The sequence below is a fragment of the Pocillopora verrucosa genome, chromosome 7 (assembly GCF_036669915.1).
Source record: "Pocillopora verrucosa isolate sample1 chromosome 7, ASM3666991v2, whole genome shotgun sequence".
Taxonomy (NCBI): Eukaryota; Metazoa; Cnidaria; class Anthozoa; order Scleractinia; family Pocilloporidae; genus Pocillopora; species Pocillopora verrucosa.
The window spans coordinates 11,937,750-11,961,085 of NC_089318.1; the positions used below are offsets into that span (position 1 = coordinate 11,937,750).

General features: G+C 39.6%; 6 non-coding genes and 1 pseudogene across 6 annotated transcripts; 6 read left to right on the plus strand and 1 right to left on the minus strand.

The window, feature by feature from the left end:
* Positions 1 to 150: 150 nt before the first annotated feature.
* On the plus strand, positions 151 to 269 carry LOC131791306 (5S ribosomal RNA). The gene has a single exon (XR_009340768.1). It is a non-coding gene; the product is annotated as a 5S ribosomal RNA (ribosomal RNA).
* Positions 270 to 1,179: 910 nt separating this feature from the next.
* LOC136282738 (5S ribosomal RNA) lies at positions 1,180 to 1,298 on the plus strand. Its single transcript, XR_010718401.1, has one exon. It is a non-coding gene; the product is annotated as a 5S ribosomal RNA (ribosomal RNA).
* A 912-nt stretch (positions 1,299 to 2,210) lies between these two features.
* Positions 2,211 to 2,329, plus strand: LOC131791304 (5S ribosomal RNA). The gene has a single exon (XR_009340766.1). It is a non-coding gene; the product is annotated as a 5S ribosomal RNA (ribosomal RNA).
* A 914-nt stretch (positions 2,330 to 3,243) lies between these two features.
* On the plus strand, positions 3,244 to 3,362 carry LOC131791303 (5S ribosomal RNA). The gene has a single exon (XR_009340765.1). It is a non-coding gene; the product is annotated as a 5S ribosomal RNA (ribosomal RNA).
* Positions 3,363 to 4,277: 915 nt separating this feature from the next.
* On the plus strand, positions 4,278 to 4,396 carry LOC131791302 (5S ribosomal RNA). The gene has a single exon (XR_009340764.1). It is a non-coding gene; the product is annotated as a 5S ribosomal RNA (ribosomal RNA).
* A 912-nt stretch (positions 4,397 to 5,308) lies between these two features.
* On the plus strand, positions 5,309 to 5,427 carry LOC131791301 (5S ribosomal RNA). Its single transcript, XR_009340763.1, has one exon. It is a non-coding gene; the product is annotated as a 5S ribosomal RNA (ribosomal RNA).
* A 6,475-nt stretch (positions 5,428 to 11,902) lies between these two features.
* Positions 11,903 to 22,970, minus strand: LOC131775765 (uncharacterized; annotated as a pseudogene).
* Between the last annotated feature and the right edge of the window lie 366 nt (positions 22,971 to 23,336).

Here is a 23,336-nt window from a genome sequence, read left to right on the forward strand (position 1 = left end):
TGAAGTCGTTTCTTTTTCGGCAGAAACCCATTTAAATAGGGATCCTAACCTGCGGGAGACTTCACGATTTGCAAAGCTGGACCGAAATGTTTTACAGCGTTCTATTTGCTCTAGGCAGGCTAAATCGCTCAATTTGCACCCCATATCCTTGCCTACGACCATATCACAAGGAAAGCACCGGTTCTCGTCCGAACACCGAAGTTAAACCTTGTCGGGCGGGATTAGTACTTGGCTGGGTGACCACCTGGGAATACCCCGTGTCGTAGGCTTACGATTTTATTGCTTTTTATCTCTGCGAGTCAAGCTCCGCGTTTTGGTTGCTGGGTTTTCTTTTCTTGCTGTTGCTGCTGCCGCTGTTCTTGTTCTTGTTCTTCTTGTTCTTCTTTTCTTCTTCTTCTTGTTCTTCTTCTTCTTCTTCCTCTCCATCTTCTTCTTCTTCTTCTTCTTCTTCTTTTCTCTTCTTCTTCTTCTTCTTCTTCTTCTTCTTTTTTCGTGTTCTTCTTCTTCTTCTTCTTCTTCTTCTTCTTCTTTTCTTTTCGTTTGCCTTATCCTGTTGCACAGTTTCCCACCTTACACCATTTCAAATCGAGTCCCGTGGGCGAGTGAGGAAACAATACAAACAGAGGGGAAAAAACAGCACCATTGCCGAGAAATCGGTGAGCTAGAGGTGATAACTCCAAGCCGATCTTCCCTTCAGCGCGTGCGATGAACAGTTTGTGATGTCAACTCTACTTCTGTGACATCAGATCATTCGAGTGATCGAGCGAAGAAGGCAAAGGAAGAAACGCGCTGTTTTGAAAGCACTTTGAAAGCCGAAGGCACGCCAAAACACTTGTACACTTCAAAAAAAATGGCCAGCGAAAAAATGACACAGTTTTATTGGATTGAATTGTCACGGTAATGAGAGATCCCTTCTTGCACGGAATTCTGGGTAAGTTTAGGTGAAATTGTGCGGGAAAGTAGTGGGTCTCTCAATTGCATTTTTTTTTTAAGTCTCCACACAGGAAAGAATTTAGTACCAAACTTTGTTGAAGTCGTTTCTTTTTCGGCAGAAACCCATTTAAATAGGGATCCTAACCTGCGGGAGACTTCACGATTTGCAAAGCTGGACCGAAATGTTTTACAGCGTTCTATTTGCTCTAGGCAGGCTAAATCGCTCAATTTGCACCCCATATCCTTGCCTACGACCATATCACAAGGAAAGCACCGGTTCTCGTCCGAACACCGAAGTTAAACCTTGTCGGGCGGGATTAGTACTTGGCTGGGTGACCACCTGGGAATACCCCGTGTCGTAGGCTTACGATTTTATTGCTTTTTATCTCTGCGAGTCAAGCTCCGCGTTTTGGTTGCTGGGTTTTCTTTTCTTGCTGTTGCTGCTGCCGCTGTTCTTGTTCTTGTTCTTCTTGTTCTCTTTCTTCTTCTTCTTTCCTTCTTCTTCTTTTCTTCTTCTTCTTTTTCTTTTCTTCTTCCTTTTTTTCTTTTCTTCTTTTCTTCTTCTTCTTTTCTTCTTCTTTTTCTTCGTGTTCTTCTTCTTCTTCTTCTTCTTCTTCTTCTTCTTCTTTTCTTTTCGTTTGCCTTATCCTGTTGCACAGTTTCCCACCTTACACCATTTCAAATCGAGTCCCGTGGGCGAGTGAGGAAACAATACAAACAGAGGGGAAAAAACAGCACCATTGCCGAGAAATCGGTGAGCTAGAGGTGATAACTCCAAGCCGATCTTCCCTTCAGCGCGTGCGATGAACAGTTTGTGATGTCAACTCTACTTCTGTGACATCAGATCATTCGAGTGATCGAGCGAAGAAGGCAAAGGAAGAAACGCGCTGTTTTGAAAGCACTTTGAAAGCCGAAGGCACGCCAAAACACTTGTACACTTCAAAAAAAATGGCCAGCGAAAAAATGACACAGTTTTATTGGATTGAATTGTCACGGTAATGAGAGATCCCTTCTTGCACGGAATTCTGGGTAAGTTTAGGTGAAATTGTGCGGGAAAGTAGTGGGTCTCTCAATTGCATTTTTTTTTTAAGTCTCCACACAGGAAAGAATTTAGTACCAAACTTTGTTGAAGTCGTTTCTTTTTCGGCAGAAACCCATTTAAATAGGGATCCTAACCTGCGGGAGACTTCACGATTTGCAAAGCTGGACCGAAATGTTTTACAGCGTTCTATTTGCTCTAGGCAGGCTAAATCGCTCAATTTGCACCCCATATCCTTGCCTACGACCATATCACAAGGAAAGCACCGGTTCTCGTCCGAACACCGAAGTTAAACCTTGTCGGGCGGGATTAGTACTTGGCTGGGTGACCACCTGGGAATACCCCGTGTCGTAGGCTTACGATTTTATTGCTTTTTATCTCTGCGAGTCAAGCTCCGCGTTTTGGTTGCTGGGTTTTCTTTTCTTGCTGTTGCTGCTGCCGCTGTTCTTGTTCTTGTTCTTCTTCTTCTTCTTCTTCTTCTTCTTGTTCTTCTTCTTGTTCTTCCTCTTGTTCTTCTTCTTCTTCTTCTTCTTCTTCTTTTCTTCTTCTTCTTCTTCTTCTTCTTCTTCTTCTTTTTCTTCGTGTTCTTCTTCTTCTTCTTCTTCTTCTTCTTCTTCTTCTTTTCTTTTCGTTTGCCTTATCCTGTTGCACAGTTTCCCACCTTACACCATTTCAAATCGAGTCCCGTGGGCGAGTGAGGAAACAATACAAACAGAGGGGAAAAAACAGCACCATTGCCGAGAAATCGGTGAGCTAGAGGTGATAACTCCAAGCCGATCTTCCCTTCAGCGCGTGCGATGAACAGTTTGTGATGTCAACTCTACTTCTGTGACATCAGATCATTCGAGTGATCGAGCGAAGAAGGCAAAGGAAGAAACGCGCTGTTTTGAAAGCACTTTGAAAGCCGAAGGCACGCCAAAACACTTGTACACTTCAAAAAAAATGGCCAGCGAAAAAATGACACAGTTTTATTGGATTGAATTGTTACGGTAATGAGAGATCCCTTCTTGCACGGAATTCTGGGTAAGTTTAGGTGAAATTGTGCGGGAAAGTAGTGGGTCTCTCAATTGCATTTTTTTTTTAAGTCTCCACACAGGAAAGAATTTAGTACCAAACTGTGTTGAAGTCGCTTCTTTTTCGGCAGAAACCCATTTAAATAGGGATCCTAACCTGCGGGAGACTTCACGGTTTGCAAAGCTGGACCGAAATGTTTTACAGCGTTCTATTTGCTCTAGGCAGGCTAAATCGCTCAATTTGCACCCCATATCCTTGCCTACGACCATATCACAAGGAAAGCACCGGTTCTCGTCCGAACACCGAAGTTAAACCTTGTCGGGCGGGATTAGTACTTGGCTGGGTGACCACCTGGGAATACCCCGTGTCGTAGGCTTACGATTTTATTGCTTTTTATCTCTGCGAGTCAAGCTCCGCGTTTTGGTTCCTGGGTTTTCTTTTCTTGCTGTTGCTGCTGCCGCTGTTCTTGTTCTTGTTCTTCTTGTTCTTCTTTTTCTTCTTCTTCTTGTTCTTCTTCTTGTTCTTCCTCTTGTTCTTCTTCTTCTTCTTCTTCTTCTTGTTCTTCTTCTTCTTCTTCTTCTTCTTCTTCTTCTTCTTTTTCTTCTTCTTCTTCTTCTTCTTCTTCTTCTTCTTCTTCTTCTTTTCTTTTCGTTTGCCTTATCCTGTTGCACAGTTTCCCACCTTACACCATTTCAAATCGAGTCCCGTGGGCGAGTGAGGAAACAATACAAACAGAGGGGAAAAAACAGCACCATTGCCGAGAAATCGGTGAGCTAGAGGTGATAACTCCAAGCCGATCTTCCCTTCAGCGCGTGCGATGAACAGTTTGTGATGTCAACTCTACTTCTGTGACATCAGATCATTCGAGTGATCGAGCGAAGAAGGCAAAGGAAGAAACGCGCTGTTTTGAAAGCACTTTGAAAGCCGAAGGCACGCCAAAACACTTGTACACTTCAAAAAAAATGGCCAGCGAAAAAATGACACAGTTTTATTGGATTGAATTGTTACGGTAATGAGAGATCCCTTCTTGCACGGAATTCTGGGTAAGTTTAGGTGAAATTGTGCGGGAAAGTAGTGGGTCTCTCAATTGCATTTTTTTTTTAAGTCTCCACACAGGAAAGAATTTAGTACCAAACTTTGTTTAAGTCGCTTCTTTTTCGGCAGAAACCCATTTAAATAGGGATCCTAACCTGCGGGAGACTTCACGGTTTGCAAAGCTGGACCGAAATGTTTTACAGCGTTCTATTTGCTCTAGGCAGGCTAAATCGCTCAATTTGCACCCCATATCCTTGCCTACGACCATATCACAAGGAAAGCACCGGTTCTCGTCCGAACACCGAAGTTAAACCTTGTCGGGCGGGATTAGTACTTGGCTGGGTGACCACCTGGGAATACCCCGTGTCGTAGGCTTACGATTTTATTGCTTTTTATCTCTGCGAGTCAAGCTCCGCGTTTTGGTTCCTGGGTTTTCTTTTCTTGCTGTTGCTGCTGCCGCTGTTCTTGTTCTTGTTCTTCTTGTTCTTCTTTTTCTTCTTCTTCTTGTCTTCTTCTTGTTCTTCTTCTTGTTCTTCTTCTTCTTCTTCTTTTCTTCTTTTCTTCTTCTTCTTCTTCTTCTTCTTCTTCTTCTTTTCTTCTTCTTCTTCTTCTTCTTCTTCTTCTTCTTCTTCTTCTTCTTCTTTTCGTTTGCCTTATCCTGTTGCACAGTTTCCCACCTTACACCATTTCAAATCGAGTCCCGTGGGCGAGTGAGGAAACAATACAAACAGAGGGGAAAAAACAGCACCATTGCCGAGAAATCGGTGAGCTAGAGGTGATAACTCCAAGCCGATCTTCCCTTCAGCGCGTGCGATGAACAGTTTGTGATGTCAACTCTACTTCTGTGACATCAGATCATTCGAGTGATCGAGCGAAGAAGGCAAAGGAAGAAACGCGCTGTTTTGAAAGCACTTTGAAAGCCGAAGGCACGCCAAAACACTTGTACACTTCAAAAAAAATGGCCAGCGAAAAAATGACACAGTTTTATTGGATTGAATTGTCACGGTAATGAGAGATCCCTTCTTGCACGGAATTCTGGGTAAGTTTAGGTGAAATTGTGCGGGAAAGTAGTGGGTCTCTCAATTGCATTTTTTTTTTAAGTCTCCACACAGGAAAGAATTTAGTACCAAACTTTGTTTAAGTCGCTTCTTTTTCGGCAGAAACCCATTTAAATAGGGATCCTAACCTGCGGGAGACTTCACGATTTGCAAAGCTGGACCGAAATGTTTTACAGCGTTCTATTTGCTCTAGGCAGGCTAAATCGCTCAATTTGCACCCCATATCCTTGCCTACGACCATATCACAAGGAAAGCACCGGTTCTCGTCCGAACACCGAAGTTAAACCTTGTCGGGCGGGATTAGTACTTGGCTGGGTGACCACCTGGGAATACCCCGTGTCGTAGGCTTACGATTTTATTGCTTTTTATCTCTGCGAGTCAAGCTCCGCGTTTTGGTTCCTGGGTTTTCTTTTCTTGCTGTTGCTGCTGCCGCTGTTCTTGTTCTTGTTCTTCTTGTTCTTCTTTTTCTTCTTCTTCTTCTTCTTCTTGTTCTTCTTGTTCTTCTTGTTCTTCTTCTTCTTCTTGTTCTTCTTCTTCTTGTTCTTCCTCTTGTTCTTCCTCTTGTTCTTCTTCTTCTTCTTCTTCTTCTTCTTCTTCTTCTTTTCTTTTCGTTTGCCTTATCCTGTTGCACAGTTTCCCACCTTACACCATTTCAAATCGAGTCCCGTGGGCGAGTGAGGAAACAATACAAACAGAGGGGAAAAAACAGCACCATTGCCGAGAAATCGGTGAGCTAGAGGTGATAACTCCAAGCCGATCTTCCCTTCAGCGCGTGCGATGAACAGTTTGTGATGTCAACTCTACTTCTGTGACATCAGATCATTCGAGTGATCGAGCGAAGAAGGCAAAGGAAGAAACGCGCTGTTTTGAAAGCACTTTGAAAGCCGAAGGCACGCCAAAACACTTGTACACTTCAAAAAAAATGGCCAGCGAAAAAATGACACAGTTTTATTGGATTGAATTGTTACGGTAATGAGAGATCCCTTCTTGCACGGAATTCTGGGTAAGTTTAGGTGAAATTGTGCGGGAAAGTAGTGGGTCTCTCAATTGCATTTTTTTTTTAAGTCTCCACACAGGAAAGAATTTAGTACCAAACTTTGTTTAAGTCGCTTCTTTTTCGGCAGAAACCCATTTAAATAGGGATCCTAACCTGCGGGAGACTTCACGGTTTGCAAAGCTGGACCGAAATGTTTTACAGCGTTCTATTTGCTCTAAGCTCGGTTCTTTGAGCTAAAAGCGTCCATTTAAGCCACACTAGACTTAATGATGTCTTAGGCACTTTGCAAACAGTGGCGATGTCCAATAGGTCGAAATCGTATGAAAGCCGCTATTTCTTCCTTTTGCCAAGAACTCCCAACGAACGTGTAAAAGAAACATGGACAATTTTATGGAAGAGAGCGATGATGCGCACGCTTACATGTTTTAAAAGATTTTGTTCCATGTGTTTCTTTTAGCTTCCTCCGCAATAAGTAGAAGGAAAGGTTCTCGACACCTCTGAAATCAAAAGGATCCTAAATATGGAGACTCTGTTAGAAACAGTTTATAGTATAGAATATGTTATAAAGAATAACAAATAGTGAAGTTATGTTTTTCTGTGATTGGTGAAGAATAATTCACAGATGGCCGACTTGGAATGCATAACTAGTATGCCAGTATTAGAGGAATTGTATATCAATTTTATAAAAACTGGAAAAATCGCTGCAAAGCGGTGCGATTTAAATTTTTAATAATATCAAGGTTAATGAGGTAGTTGCTCAAATTCCGAATGTTCCTTATATGGCTGGCAAATAAAATAATCTGTCTTTCTTTAGATCCCAAATATTTTTTATGAATCTGACTTAAACTGAAGGGTTTTCTTTGATAACTTCTTTTTGGAAATGAAGCAATAATCAAAAAGTTGTTTAAAAGGCTTTGAAGTGGCTCCCAAAGAAAGTAGGTGGTAGAGAGACAACAACAAACCAAGGAGAAGAATTTAATCAATAGTAATGTACCTCAACCACCAATCCCAATTGCCTTTTTAGCTTGCCAGTGGAAAATTAGACACAATAACAAAGTCTGGAAAAGTAACTTTTTAACATTAAACTAAAATTACTTGTAATTATCAAAAAATACAACTGGTGAAATATAGAAAATGTACTTTAAGACTAAATTCCTACAAAGAAAATTCAAAAGTAAACTACACCCCAAATCCCAAGCCCCCCTTAACTTTGTACAACAATCAACCATTAGATTGTTGACATATTACCACTGGGAAGGTAATATTCTAGAACAACATACCAATTTTATCCCATACCTGCCTGTTATTAGGCTGTCACAACCTTTTTGGACTTAGTTTGTAGCCCTGATGTCAGGCCAACTGAAACATGTTTTTTTTTTTCAAAAAAGGAAAACATTAAAAATGAAAAGCACTATTTGAAGAATTTAAGAGTTCCAGTGCTACCTCTTTTGAAAACATTACCTTCCCAAATTAAACTAGTGTCATCACTGTGAGAAGTTGCACTCCAAAAGTCATTTGGACCAACTCACCTTCACAAAAGACATTTCAAATATCAACAACAACAACAACAACAACAACAGTTACGAGTAAAACTACAGAACTTTTTACTAATAGAGAGTAAAGGCTGCCCTTAATAGCCCCTTAATAACCAAAAGGGCTAGAAAGATGGAGCAGACACACCTAGGCGATTGACTAATAAATATTAGGGATATATACCACTCCTACACACACTCACCTACAAAAAACACAGAAAGCAGGAAAAAATTAATAAATAAACAAAAAAGCAAGAGAAAAAATCACAAATAGAAAAATAGGGATGCAAGTATTAGACAAAGAAAGCCAGAAAAAATAGAGAGTTTCAAACAAATCTACAATTAGTATTTTCCAATAAGAGTGGACTTCATTCCAAATCTTAGCACCCTGGAACCTTGTGTTGAATATTCCATAATTAGTACTGACTTTTGGGATAGCATAGCTTGTTTTGCAGGAAAACCTAGTGTTATAGTTGTGCATGTTCCTCACAGGACATCATATCCTTATTAATCAGGGTTCTCCTTATCAGGCGGTAACCGGTAAAATTTACCGCTTGCAAGAGCACTTATTACCGCCTGCAAACGCTCAGAACCCTTAAAAAATACGCATTTATGGTGAGCTAATCTGCTAAGAAAGTGTAATAACAAGCCAAAAGTGTGCACTATTATAGATCTACGTGTGCTTTAGTTAGCTAACACTGACTGGTACCTTTCGAATTTCGAAGCAAGATTGATTTTTCGCGGGCTTTCTGCTAAATCTCATGACATGTGTCAGTTCTATGCATGTTCAAATGTGGTGTCGTTTAGTTGTCCAGTTTCCACGATGAAACGGCAGCAAACAATGATATCGTTTCTGTCCAGTAACGAGAGGTCACAAAGAGTGGCTGGTAAGCTTTACAAGAATTTTAGGGGTAAACAAAATAAAGGTTACGAACTAGAGATGGAAAAGCAGCCAATTGCCAGAAATAACCACCTTGACAGCTCTACAATTGCCGGCTGAATAACGAACACGTGGGGACAAAGCTAGTCTTCATCGTGAAATTCTGCTTGAAATGCGTTTCAGACAAAGGTTTGAAAGAAGCCTTGAAAATAAAATCTCTCGACAGCGTAAAAGTCCTGAATTTGAGACGATTAGAACACGAATTCAGCTATTCGAAGTAATTCATAACGATTCGGTTCATAGCTGACACCGCTGATTTTCCAGCGATATGCCATATAAGTGACGCCAAAGATATCACCCCAAATCGAAGGGAGACCAGCTTACGTTGTAAGCAGTTTGGAAAGGCTATAGTCAAATATAATGCTTTTAACCAAAATTTTACTTTGTTTTGTTCAAACTCTGATCATAAAGGTGTTTATTTTTTTTTTTAGAAGGCACGGTAACGAATCCTGCAATCTGATTGGTTCTTTACCCGGTCAGTATTTTCCTATCTCTGCCCAAGGGCCACGGTAACGCTTTCGTGAATCGCTGAGTACATCTCAACTCTCGTCACCATTTTTCATAAATATATCTTGTTTTGTCGGCTGGGCAGTATTTTTAAGCAAACACGTCGGTCACTACCTCAGGCCGATCAATAACTTATGAATCCTCTCTTTTCTCTCTCTCTCTCTCTCTCCTCTCTCTCTCTCTCTCTCTCTCTCCTCTCTCTCTCTCTCTCTCTCTCTCTCTCTCTCTCTCTCTCTCTCTCTCTCTCTCTCTCTCAAATCACTTTGGTTGACAGAAAAATATTGGTTTCAGAATGAATTGTATAAGCAATAGTGTCATTACGTTGGTTGACAAGCGGCCAAAAACCGTCTGCAATTGATTTTAATCGTTCACAAAAAGTACCTAGAAAGTTAAAACGTGAGGTATTTGGTTACAGGTAAACTGAACGATGGAACTTTCATTCATTTAATATCTGAATTTTCTCGAACAATTTTTTGTAGTGAAAGAGCGAGGGAAGTTGTAATTTCAGTTCGAGAACAAATATACGCTCTCGGTGAGTCTTTCCAAGTCCGTTCAATGAAGGAATTTATTGAGAAAAGGCCGCAATAAATCTCCTTGTGTCTCGTTGGAGTGTGCCGTTCGAATTTTTTTGTGGAGGAAAGACCAGATTTACACACGCCGTTGCAGCAAACAAACGAGCAAACTCTCACAACATCAAATAAAAAGCTTGAATTTAGTCACAATTACTTTCCTCGCCGTTTACTTAATGAACAGAGGTAAATCTAACTTCAGAGATAGCATTCATCCAGTCTTCGTCCCTTTCTGATAACTGAATGGCCGGAAGGCCAAGTTCGTTTAGTTCGCCGACTTGTTCCCCCGCGATGCTGGTGATTTCACCTATTATCGAGCATCTAGAAAACAAAAGGTTAAGATGACCTTCTTTGCTAGTTCTGGCTAAATGATTCAATTAGTAAAAAAATAAGAATCCTCACTTTGAATTACTGTTCATAGTAAATTAAAGCATTTAATCACCCAAAATATGTTTAATAGTCTCTACTTTCGCATGCTATTACTTGTAAAAAATTCGCCTAATCCGAATGCAAAGTCCAAGAGCCATCATGTTGGGTTATTGAAGATAGAATAATAATAAAAATAAAAAAAGAATTCTGCATCCAGTATAGGCGAGCGACCTTACTGCACTATACTCTCTCCTACGGTATTTGTCAGTAAATAAATACGAACCATCTTGAAACAAAGAATAACAATGTAAATCTATCAGAAAAACCTAATTAATTCTAAACTTGGCAATATATGAGTCATTTAGCTGCACATTAGGTCAATTACACCTCACATTCAAAAGCATCGGTTTGAAAACATTTGCCAGCTCAAAATAGCTGGTACCGAAAATTGCTTTTTTTCAAAAAACATAGGCCAAAAATAAATCACTTGAGCGTTTGAGATAAACTCAGCAACTTAAACGAAAAGGACATTTTGCAACCAGATTACCGATTCCCGCTGCAAAAAATTCAGTGGTAGGATGAAGGCTCGTTAAATTAGCGTTGAGAACTTTGTATTGGAAACCATGAGTTTACAAGGATTTATGTTGGAACAGAAACTTCTTGAACATGAACAATCTTTCGACATTAAACAACGAAACAAAAATTAACACAAAAATAGCAAAAGAGAAAAACAGAAGAAATGCCAACCAAGAGCACCCTTACCCAGCAAACCAGCTGGCAATTTACATTGAAAAGGGGCGTTTGGGAAGTTGAACTAAGGCCACCCAAGAAACACATCCTCCTATTGGTCCAAATGGGACTCTTACATTTGGGAGCTATAAATTGCGAGGGTGAGCTAGTTTCACCAGCTCGTCAGTCAGCTACATCCCCACATGATTTTTTTAAAAGATGATTGAATAGAGATGAATATGTAACACTGTTATAAATTATTTGATATAATAATGATTACGGTGCTTAAAGCATCCTTTAAGTGCAAATTCTCACCATCAAGTTTGGAGATCAGTGAGTGGTTCAGTCAGAGATAAGCTTCAGAAATGAAAACCTTACACTGTTCAATGTTTAACATAGACTTAAATTGATTTATTGTTTGTGTGTACGTTTTGTATGAATGTTTTCCCTCATGGAACTATTTCTCATGACAATGATAATCAGCAGGGCTCTCCTTCGTTTTCAGCACAACAGGTAAGGGACCTTTTCAAACCAGTAAAGCACATTTACAGCTTCAGGCGGCTGGTCATTCTCAACTTTGTCATTTCCTAAAGCATACAGTACATCGCGCCTATCAAAAATTCTCCATCGAAAAATTCATAATCTGAAAGATATATATGTTATTTGCTGGCTGGGAGGTCCGTATGGTGAAAAACTGTGACCGAGGTCTTTAAGGCCGAGGTCACAGTTTTTCACCGTACGGACCGACCCTTAGCTGATGAATAACATACGTATTTTTTTTAAACTTAACGAAATGCATTCCGAAAGAACCCGAATGATTTAGGGCTATAAATACGGCAAGATCTTCCATAAACTGAACAATTTTTGAGCGAGTAAATGGTAGTTAAAATAGAGGTGATGCAAATTAAAGAGAGATGCTTCACTGAAACATTTTCACTTGCTTAATGATAAAAACGAAAAAGCCACCAGTGCATCCCTTACCCCAACCCGCACCCCTCCACCCCAAAATCAAGGAATCAAAGCAAAAAACAGACAATTATGAGACCATACACATCAATTAGCGAGGTGACGTTTACTACGATAATAGAATGATGATTACTCCAATGAGTTAGAAGGATAACAAGCCGTGAATTAGAGAAATCCGCTCATTGAGGCGTTCGCTAAGGAATTTTTACTACACTCACAGGCATAAATGCTGCCTCCACATGCAGGAAGAAATACCTCTGTTTGTTCCACGGTCACATTTAGTGTTGCCGATTTTGGTCATTCTGGATTTTTCTGAATCGTCTCGGCGCCTACTGTCCTCATGGAAAGAAGAAAAACTCAATGCTCCACTATCTTTCGCAGCAATGGATGGTTTCCCAGTGACACCTGACTGAAGCTGTGTTTTCAGCATGTTCTTACCAACAATTCCACGAATTTCACCTTGCAGGTCATTGAGGGGAAGAAGTAAGGCCAAGCAGCAAGAGAAAGACCATGTTGGATTTTTGCGCCACTCTTTGAAGAACTGATGTAAGTACGCCAAGTATTGAACTAGAATGGAAATGAATGAAATAATATAAGTTATAATAATATAAGTTTCTTTACTAAAGCATAGTATACACACACTATATGGTAGTATTATAAATGTTAACGGCAAAACGAATTGAGCTAAGAGGCTGAATTTCCCACATCATGTGCTCAGTTGAAAGGTAAGTCTTTTTCTGTTGAGTTACGGTATTGATACTTTTACTATCAGAAACTACCTCAACGTGAGTTGCTATCACTGCGGAAGATGGAAAGACGAAAACACGAGAGCTGCGTTACGTCACAGGCATGTTATTCATAGAATTTTTTTCTCAGTTTTAAAAAAGAAGAACAAAAGAGAACTAAACATCACTAAAGAGGGAGGCCTAATGAACAAAAATATCGCAGTTTATGAAAAAAAAGGTTCTGCGCAGGGTTTAAAAATCAGAAAACCAGGTTACGACCTTAAAGTTACTTTTTTCAGTTGGGATAGGGTTCGAAAGCAGCTCAATGCTATAAATCTACAACGGTAAAACGAACGATAAAATCCGACGTTTGGGAGTAGTCATGACTCCATTATCAAGGTAAAATATATAAAAGAACATGCAAATTACAGCATTTAAAGCGATTTTGACGCGAAGAATTAACATCAATGGGTGCGAACATAATGAAAATACTTCCGCCCGAATGGAGTCTGATTGCACGTTGAGACTTGGCTTTAAAGCTCTTATTAGAAGCTTTTCGTACACTGAACAGTCAAATTTGTTTCTGCATTTCTTGAGCACTTCGAAACGCTTTAGCAGGTTCTGAGGCATCGTCCCGTGCACGTTCTTGTAGTGTTTGGCAATATGCTATTTGGTCTCTAAGTGGCAAAATTACTCGAACCGTGTCATCTTTCTCTTTAGATGGTGACAAAAGCTGCCGCTGGTCACAAGCCTTTGAGTCAACGAAACTTTTAATGACAGACTTAACGAGGTGTCTGGGGTACTTCAAACGTGAGAATACTGTCTTCAATTAGTCACATTTGTCGGAGAAACGTGACCAAGATGAAGATAAACGATGTGCTCGATCAAACATAGTTCTAAGTAGCCCCTTTTCGTACCAAATGTCAACATGACTCTGATAGTGCAAGAGTAGACTTGAATTAGTGGGTTTTATGAACACCTTTATCTCTATTTGAGACGATCGGCTAAGCAACTGGATACCCAGAAATGGGAGCATGCCATTGCATACGGTTTCCATCGTGAATTTTACGGAGGAATGTGCCTTGTTAAGCGTGTCCAGGAAGTTAGATGCTGTTGCCATATTTGGAATGATGGTGAACGTCATGACTACTCTGAAACGTCGGATTTTATCGTTCGTTTTTAAAGTTTTATGTTTCAATGCCATAAATCATTTCAAATTTCATTGAAGTTTTTTAATCATACCACTGATAAATGTTTCTGTTGAGTTTTTTTTTTCGTAACACTAAATATATCTTACCAACAAGAAGCCCAATCACAAGAGTATTTGCCCCAAGAATCAGTATTTTCATTGCCAAAGCGTCCTTGTGATGATCCACCGCGTCTGATACGTTCTCCGCGGGAATTCTACTCACAGCACCAATACCCAGGTTTACAATAGTCACGGCGAGTGAAGTGGACATGAGTTTGTTCTCAAAAGGGTCTTGCATGGGTTTGATCCAACAGAAAAGCACTGCATACATACCGGCAATAACCCAGGCTAAACCAATGTAGGATCTGCTTTCTTGACTCACGAGAATGAGACCGGATGTAAGAATGAATTTGCGAGACATTTCAATAGTTCCCAATACCAGGAACGAGGTTTGTAATTTTCGAAGAGAAATCGCACTCCGTTAACAACCTCTAGATTTAAGCCATCATCACCATCTCCCTTGGTTAAGATTAATTTCCGATGCCTCCAATGGGCAAAGAGAGAAACAGCAGGTAAAGCAAAGATGTATGCAGCTGAAATGTACGCAACAATCACCAAATGGCTGTAATTTGGTCCTTGGCATGTTATGCTGTAATCTACTTTCAGGTACTCGTCACACAGCTCTTCTTTGTTATCTTTGCACAGTTTCTGGCAGGCAAACGGTAGAACACTGGCTGTTTTCGAACAGGTACTCAAGTAGGTCACGTAGAGGAAAAAAAACACGTTTCTGTAAATAAGAACTTTCGTCTGTGAAATTTGACTTGACTTTTCCTCTTCATTCAGTTCCTGGTTTCTTATGATAAATATTTTCCGAACACCATAAATCACACCCGCACCGACAATGGCAATGGCATTGATTGACAAGATTACAAACATGTCTCCAAAAGCATCCACGTTAAATTCTTGAAAAAGGCAATGAATCGGTGCTATCTGAAGCAAATTTATCTGTAATAGTCCGGAATACTTAGAGACGACTTGCAATGAATCTGGCCACTCAATGTAAGAGAAAACGTCTAGAAAGCCATGAGTGACTTGGTAAAAACCAATCAAGATCTTTAGTTTCGATAGAAAATTGTCCATGAGTTGGAGTCACTTTTCTTCTGAAAGATTAGTTTTTTTTCTCCACACCAGAAGGGCAAACAGTAAAATTAAAATAGAAGCAAGAATCAACAACTGTGATGTGATCCAGGCTCGTGAAGGACATATTTTGCAGGAGTGAAATTGCTTGTGGTACCCTGGACTGCATACAGCGCAAATTGGACCGCGATATCCATCCCCGCATGATGAATTTAAACCGCCTCTGCAAGAAAATTTAACCTGGCATCTGTAGAGTATTGGAATCGGATAAGGGTACTGTACCGAGAAATTATCCAATGCAAGTGAAGATTTTATGACATTTTTTATGAAATATTCACAACGATGTTTAGAAGTATAATTACGCCACTGCCACCAATAACCAGGTTCTAATAAGGCATAGTCGTCTTGGCATACCAGTCCACTTTGACATTTCAAACATTTGTCGAATAGATGGGTTCGATAATGTCCTTCTAGGCATGGGCAAGCACAATATCCGGCAAAAAAGTCTGTCTCCGTTTCTATCAAGAAAAAATGCTTTTTAGGCTCGAAATTATAATCTAAAGGTAAGAAAACTCACACGAAAAGTTCAGTGTGTTTTTATGTAGAACCTTTTCAAATATTTTTAATTGCAGGTAAACTAAGTAAAGAGAAGTAACCCTTTTAAAACCGGTAAATCTCTTCTTCTTCTTAATCGGGATAATTTACAGAAACAAACCGTACAAAGCTGGTGTTTAAAGAAGATCACTTGAGTAGTAAATAGGAAATTTCATTGGGTTAGTGTTGTTTACGATATCTTCTACCTATCGGTCGCAATAATGTCTAATAAAACATTTGTGTCCGAAAAACAGTTGTTGCTCGGGGAAAGGCACACTTACATCCGCTTATTTTATTGTAAAAGGAAGAATACACATCTTCCTTAAAAAGCAAGCACGCGTTTTCGTAAATTCGATGAACAAAGAAGTCATGCTCAAAGAAAATGTTGGCAAGACACATTTAGTACCTATTTTTCAGGTTTCCACTTTGAAATTAGAAGCTTGAATCATTGTGGTTAGACGTGCGTGCTGATCAATAAGACACTTGGAACATCCCCATAACCATAGACCTCAAAAACCGTTTATTATAAATGGTATATGCGTATGTTAATGTGAATAAAATACAATGAGTAAGTGATGCTGATAAAACTACATGCTGGGTTATTACCGTCAGGACATGTCTTGCAATCCAACACTGATTTTCCAGGATTTTTGTCATATGCCACGTAAGAACCGTTTGGACAAATTTTACAGCTGTCGGCCACGTAACCAAGAGTGTCGGAGTAAAAACCACCTGTAGAAAAAAAAAAAGAGAAGTGGAAGGCTGTTTAAACATTCTAGTTTCTTTATAAAAATTTTGTCTCAAACTTTTCGAGAAAGGTATTTGTTATTTTAATACGTGTACTCTGTAACCCAGTATCATCGTCGTTCGGTTTGGTTTATTTTGAATTGTACGGCAATTGGGTACTTTTACTAATCCAAGGTGGCAGAGCGGGTGGGAGGAGTAGGGCCTCAAACAATATTTTGCGGCCCAGACCCGCCCCACGATAGAAAATTATTGAACGTGCTGGCTTAGAAAAATGTTCATTCCCGCAAACTTCCTTAGTTAATGAATACAACGTACTTCTGTAACAAAAAAAGGCTTTATGTTTTGTCATAAATCGATAAAGCACGCACTGTTAAAACACTCTGGTTTCTATTCTTGTGAATTCTTCCCCTTACCTACATTAGCAGTCACCCAAAACGATTATGGCGCGTAGAGGTAACTGATGCTAGTTTCCATAATCATAATTGTATCTATTGCTTCCATTACTAGATATGTGACCAGTCGTTACAGATCAAGTATTTATAGACTTCAGCAGTTACTTCGCCACTTGCAATGAGATGCTTTTACTCGATAATTTCAAGCATTATCATCGATAACACATACCTGGAGGGCATTCTATACACTCCCTGTCGTTTTCTTTAGCAGAGTTCGAGAACGTTCCCAAAGGACATGGTCGAAATATAAAGTATGAGTGGTTTTCAGTTCGTCTGAATCCCATGCTGAACAGCGCCATTTGAAGGAAGCTGAATCTTTCCTCATAGATTTCATCAGCGTGAACTTTGATAGCTTCGTTGTCTGAATCAAGAGAGTTCCTAACAATGAAAAGGGATGAGTATTTTTTGTAGTAATGTAGCGAAACATCATGCTGCATCGTTTTCTTTTAACGAACAAATATTCTCTGTATTGCTATTCGAACTAGACTAGGTTTACGAGGTCTTTCTCGTTTACGATAAAATGTGGCCGACGTTAATAGTGTCTGCGACAACAATTTTCGTTTTCTCGAGAGTGAGACAGTCTGAGCCATATTGAAATTGACTGCATGAAACTATAACAAAATGAGATAATCTGCTATCGCCAGCAATGTCACGCCATTTTGGGTCGACAACAAACTTTAAAGATCGTATGCGAAAAGAATCCAGATTCGTTCTTCAAAACGTTGTACACGAATAAGCTTTCCGGACTCAAACGTTTCCGGATTCGAATTTCCAACTCGGAATTTCGGATTCAAAATCTACAGGGACACGATTTTATTTCAGTACGGTCTACTCGTGTGTAAACGGGGAAATGAAGCCGGAACGATTTCTTCTAATGTAAACCCAGTCTAAGTGTCATGGAATGTAATTTCACAAGCGTGGAATTGGCAATTGATCAATAGACTCTTTATCAAAACTGCTGCGCGCTGAGAATCTTTGCAAGTTCCAAGACCTCTGTCAACGTGATTATGATCTTTCCTTTGTGACAGACTCCTTAATTTGGGGGACACAAACGTTGGTCCCGTAAAAAATTGTTAACCTTTGTTTCCTCCATCGAAGGGAAATCTCCATTCAGGGGAAATGGAAACTTGTCAGGACCCTAAAGCCCAGTTTAAACTCCAGTCAGGAAACATCTTCAACACGAAAAACACGGAATACACTCAGGCCACGAAAAATGCCGAATAGAGCACCATGCCGAAAAGAGCACGTCGCATAAATTATGACTGAATTGACCTCGCTTTAAACGCTGTCCTTTCGGTGACAAAGTTTGTTTGGCGTTGAATTCTTGTCCAATCTTTAGGGCACTCGTTTTACAAAAAGTCAAAACTACCCACAGGACGCTACACTTCAAGTGTAACGTTGAGTAAATTGAGTGACTGCGGGTCTCCTAATTCTTACCCTGTTTAATAAATACTCAAGTAGCGTTATTCAAATGTAGGTCGCGAAAATTTTTCCAACAGAACAAGGACAACAACAAGGTCCTATGATGAAAATGTTATTTATTGTATGAAATGGCTTTGTATGCAGGTCTCGGTACATAAGAAAGGATGGATGGACGAAGAAGGTATTTTTCTTTCCTCGTTTATTTATCTTTCAATCGAAAAGTTATACGGCGCGGGGATTTCTCAGAATTGTGATATCATTCATATCATATTTCCAAGCACGTGGGCTTTAATTGACACTTCCGATATCGATCAAATCGATCTGATAAGCAGTACGTTTTAAAAAGTTGTTTTTGCCGTAGGCCTAATCAAAGTTGTTTCTCTCTTTTTCTTTTATAGGAGCAAAAAATTGGATTCGGAAAAATCTCCGATTCACGCCACATCAGAGAGCACTTTTGGTTTGGGATTCTTTTCGTGGTCAATTGACCGACGCTGTCAAGGACCTCCTTGCGAGACAAACTGTTGATGTTACTGTTATTCCCGGTGGCCTGACGTCAGTTTTGCAGCCCCTAGCCAAGTGCATAAACAAGCCTTTCAAAGCCAAACTCCGAATGCTGTATGAAACATGGATGGTAAATAGCCCGTTCACGTATACCCCATCTGGAAAGAAGAGATCGCCGAGCGAAGAACTGGTGTTGACCTGGATCAATCGCGCCCGGAACGGAATTCCTCAAGATTTAATTGAGAAGTCGTTCAAATCCTGTGGAATCGCGAATGCGCTAGACGGCTCAGAAGACGATGTAGTTTGGGAAGAAGAGAATGAAGAGACGGAAGATGCAGAGGAGATTATTGACAATGAATTCGAGACCGACAGTGAAGGCGAAGAAGGAGAATAAAACGTACCTGCACCAGTATTAATAGAACGGTTCTTTTCAGAACCACCAAGTCGAGTAAAGTCAATAACCAATATTCCCAGCCTTCTTTCTATTTATCTTTTTTTATACCAGGCTAAAGTTAGAAAATAGGACATTCTTGAATTTCGTTGCATGAAAATACTTGGCAATAAGACGCACCCCGAGTTTGAGACAATTCAAAGGTGATAAGGCAAAATTTCTTTCTTTTCTTTGCTGCGCCTTATAACCGAAAAAAAATACGGTAACCGAAATAGGCTTTCAAGGCAAAGATAATACAAGTATTAGGTAAAGATAACGTAGTAATATTCTCCAAAGTTGATAAATGTTTAAGTAGGCGAAGAATGTGATAGCCGATAAAGAAACTACTTGTGAACCTCAAAGAACTCTGCCAACGCTTTGTTTTGTTTAATACCGTATGATATCGGGATTGTGACAACTTTTCAACACGACAGCAATTCATATCGTTCCCCTTATGAGACTGATTTGAACTGTTTAGATATAATAAGAATCCCATCAGTTATTTGCGTGCGATCCTCTTCGCATATTATTCGTCAAAACGAGTAAGGAACTTATCAGGATGTCCGAAGAGTACATGCACGCTCCTTATACTTTCCTGATATTGATTTTCTGCTTTACAGGCAAGGAACGTCATCATATCTTATTGTTCAAGGAGTTATCTCGACAAACTCGTCATCAGATATGATATTCGAATCTACCTCTCACTTTTATAACTGACACAGATAGATATTTTAATTTTGGAAGCAGCTTATTCCATCTCTTCGAAATAAACCTGGTGTTTAACGCCTCATCCTTTGGTAGCGCTTTACCTTTAACTATATCATAGTCAAAGCTTTCCCGTTCCATGAATTGGAACTTTATCGTTTCCTCGGCGAGTACCTCTAGAATGTATCTGTAAATGGAAAATCATCGGTTTGACCGAAAGTTCGATTCCACTCGATGTGGCGCACACATACCCCTACTCAACTTTTGTTATGTTTAAGCAAAGAACAACGTTTTAAAGAGAACGTGAAAAACTTTTCGCTAGATACACAGTTACTAACTTAGCAAGTAATTTAGTGTTAGCAACTGAGTTGAAAACGTAAATTGGCCACCGTAAAGCTGACGTTTCGAGCGTTAGCCCTTCCAATCGCTCTGACGAAGGGTTAACGCTCGAAACGTCAGCTTTACGGTGGCCAATTTACGTTTTCAACTGAGTTGTTAACACTAAATTACCTGCTATACTCTCCCACCGACGCAGCACCACAGTTTCTTTAGAAACTTACCCCTTTAACTACTAACTTACTTAACTAAACCTAACCTAAGGAACATGGACAACTGAATATATTTTTAGTGCTAGTTACTTGACATTGCGTAATGAAAGGTGATCGCACCAAATTCTTCGCAGGTGAACAATACGTAATGAGCAAAGTTCGGGTCCTATTTGCAATCAACACCACATCTCTTGGTTTAGTTTGCCCTATATCTGAGCTTATCAGAGTTACTCTTCCAAAAGAGTTCGTTTTGGTGTTTGAAGAAAAACTCGCACCACACCCTCCAGTCACTGGAACTAATTACTGATCTCACACTCTATTCAACACGTTCAGAAAACGTACATGTCAAATAACATTGACTTCAAGTCTCGCATTTTATTTGGCACACTCAGGAAACACACATGTTAAATAAGATTGACTTCAAGTCTCGCACTCTATTTAGCACTCTCAAAAAACACATGTCAAGTACGATTGCCTCAAAATTTACACTCTATTCAGCATGCACAGAAAACACACATATCAAACGAGTTGATTTCAAGTCTCGCATTAATTTCGGCACACTTAGAAAACGCATATGTCATATATATATATATATATATATATATATATCTATGATTGACTCTCGCAATCGGGACTCACAGAAAACTTACATGCCGAATGAAATTGACTTCAGAACTCGTACTCTATTCGGCACGCACAGAAAACGCATATGTCGAATGAGATTGACTACAACACTCGTACTCTATTCGGCACTCACAAAAGGCACATGTCAAGTGAGATTGACTACAAGTCTCGTGCTCTATTCGGCACAGACACAAAATGCACATGTATAGTAAGGCGACTACAAGTCTCGTACTTTGTTCAGTACGCATAGAAAACTCACATGCCGAGTGAGATTGACTACAACACACACTCTATTCGGCACGCACAGAATTGCATATGTCAAGTAAGATTGAATGCAAGTCTCGCACTCTATTTGACACGCACAGAAAACGCACATGTCGAGTGAGACTGTCTACAACACTTGTACCCTATTCGGCACGCACATGTAAGTAAGATTGACTTCAAGTCTCGTACTTTATTCGGCACGCTTAGGAATCTCACATGTCATAATCAATGATAGTTTATGCGTCTTACTCTTTCGGTATGGTGCTCGATTCGGTATTTTACAGGGCACCCCCCATTGTGGCTGCTTGTAGCACTTGTTTCAATGTGCTATATTGTGAGATGTAAAGATCTACAATATTCAGAATGATACATGGTTTCTTTACAGATAAATTGTGATGTTGCCTCCCGGAATGAAATAATTCATAGTTCTCGCAATTCTTTTCCATGAAACACTGCAACAACATCGAAAGAACGTCGCTTAGATTTTGTCAAGCTTTCAAGTTAACATTGCAGAACGAGCTAAAAGGATACTTATTTTCTGCAACAAATTTCAACTTGCTATTCTCTGGTTTAAAACCCTCTCTCAGACAATTTTCGTAAAATTATGCAATTTTTAAGTACGAATGCTTTTTCCTGTCATAATAATGTCGAGATAGGTGTGTCTTACCAAAACCTAGTCAAAATGAGGGAACAGAGAGTAGACCACTGGTTCAAATCTTGGAGAATGTCATTCACATTAAGGTTCTATTTGGATAGTTTTCAAGTGGAAGTTGGTTTTCTTGATTTTCTTTGCGAAAGTAATATATCGGCGGACCGGCAAAGTGGATAGGAGGGGAATGGCTTTTATCACGCAAAAGTTAACGGTGCAAAAGTCTGAGGAAAGGCTTACACATGAAACTAAAATACTGATATAACGTCAACTGGACTCTCTGTGAGCCAAACACTTCATTAAACATAATCAGGGGTGTAGCAATTCAACCGTATATTAAGGAGAGAGGAAGGGAAGGAAGGATAGCAGTTGTATGAGCTCATCCAGGGATGATTTTTTCGTAGTATTAGTATTGGACATTCCTATATACATCATTCTGATTATTGATTACCTTTGGAAATTTTCTGCATAAATTATTTTTATATTGTTTGGTGATGTAATCATCAAAGATGGTTTGGAAAGCTTTTTTAGCAAAGTACAGTAATTAGATACAAGCTGCATAGATACATTAAGCGAGAGAGCATTTATTTTAGCAAGAGTGTCAGGAGTTAAAAGAGTAATTCAAACAATTGGGACCACAGATCGAAACTTGACAATTAATTGATGAAGGTCAGCTTGCAGCAAGAAAAAAACGCATGAAAGTTGGTCAACTAAATGGAGAAACTTTGTATGTAAGAGGAATAGACACTTTGGCTGAGACTTTCGGAAAAGAGCTTCCCAAACTGAGACTTCAATGTCATATTAAATCCTCAACATTCAAGAGCTCGATCGAGAACTTCCTTAACCCGGCTTCAAATGGAAGAGGCCTTACCCCATTTCTTTAAAGCCAATGAGACCCTACCACAGAGGCATTCTAAACAATCCTTAAATATAACGTCATTTATCAATATAACAAAAAAAATTGATTCAAGAATGTCCAAAACTAATCGATAAAATCAGCCTTGGATAAACCCATACAACTGCTATATTCTATTTGAAATAACGAATAAAATAGAAATCCACCATTAAGTAAAGTGTCTTTCATGATGATTAAAACAAAATGTGGCCAAAGAAACTTCATAGGACCGAACAAATAAAGCTGGCATAGATATGGCCGTCAGATGAGGTGTGAGCACTCTGAGGGTCTATGGGGACTAAGGTGTGGATAATGACTTGAAGAAATACAAAATACGTCACAATTTGAAGCTGACGACGGTAAGGCCTGTAAGGGATGCGGAGGTGAATGACTTTAACATCGTCCGTAGCAGAAATCTGTTATAAAGACGAAGAAAAAGAAAGATATCCCAGACTAATGAAGTGTAGCAGTTAGACCGCTCTAACGAAATATATAATATCTCTTAGGGACATTTGCCCCGTTCACAATTGGACAAGGTTCGCTGGAATTGAATCATCGCTTAGTTCCATTGGTTTTCTAAATTTGTATTATTATTATCTTAATCGTTCTTCGAGAAGGACCACTTGGGTTTGCATCTTTTTCCTTATTTCACATTTCCCAAAGGCTGAGCAACTGCTAAATCAAGATTTATGACATTCAATTAAAAATTCGCGTTAACTTACATTTGCACTTTACCAGACTCAAAACGAAAGGCCTGTGGCTCGAT